General features: G+C 36.2%; 1 non-coding gene across 1 annotated transcript; it reads left to right on the top strand.

The window, feature by feature from the left end:
• Window positions 1–272: 272 nt before the first annotated feature.
• Window positions 273–484, top strand: LOC120781944. The gene has a single exon (XR_005706194.1). It is a non-coding gene; the product is annotated as a small nucleolar RNA U3 (small nucleolar RNA).
• Window positions 485–707: the final 223 nt, after the last annotated feature.

Raw genomic sequence — 707 nt, 5'->3', positions numbered from 1 at the left:
TCGGCGAACGTTTGTTCGTTTCTTTCGGCACAGCTCGGCTTTTCTACCAACAACACAATGTTGCCATGCTTATGCTGTTGTTGTTTTTGTACAACAATGTTTCAATTTTTGGTTGGTGACATATTCACATGTGTGCGCATATGTATGTTTGTATGCTTGTGCATTATTGAAGTTATGCTTCTTTTTCTTTCGTTTGTCTTTCATTTCTGCGAATTCTCAACTATTTTGCGTATGTTTTGGTTGAAATACTCTGCTTTGGCCGTTGAAAAATTAAGGCTATACTTTACAGGATTATTTCTGTAGTTAGTCTTCATTTACATTTTTTTGGAAATCGACCCGCGATGACGAGGTATATCGTTTTCCCTATCTGACAGCGTGAGGTTTAAGCAAAAGTTCATTTCTAATTTTGTCTTGTGGCATATTAGAAATGATGTTTCTTCGAAAATCGTTCGCTTACAACGGATAAAACGACTTCCTGAGTGGTGATTTTAATGAATAAATTCCTTTTTTGTTGAAATGCTCTGCGTTGGCCGTTGAAAAGTTAAGACTATACTTCTCAGGATCATTCATTCCTTTCATTTCTTCAAAGAAATTAATGACCCTTTAGAAATATGCATGGTTTGCATTATTTCGTTGTCATTTCCATATTCGTAGCAATAGAATTTCTATGGCATAAGTGAAGTAATGGCCGCCGATTGTCACCCCTT

The sequence above is a fragment of the Bactrocera tryoni genome, unplaced genomic scaffold (assembly GCF_016617805.1).
Source record: "Bactrocera tryoni isolate S06 unplaced genomic scaffold, CSIRO_BtryS06_freeze2 scaffold_76, whole genome shotgun sequence".
Lineage (NCBI taxonomy): Eukaryota > Metazoa > Arthropoda > Insecta > Diptera > Tephritidae > Bactrocera > Bactrocera tryoni.
Note: the sequence above shows the minus strand (reverse complement) of the source record. Positions and strands in the feature narration are given on the sequence as shown.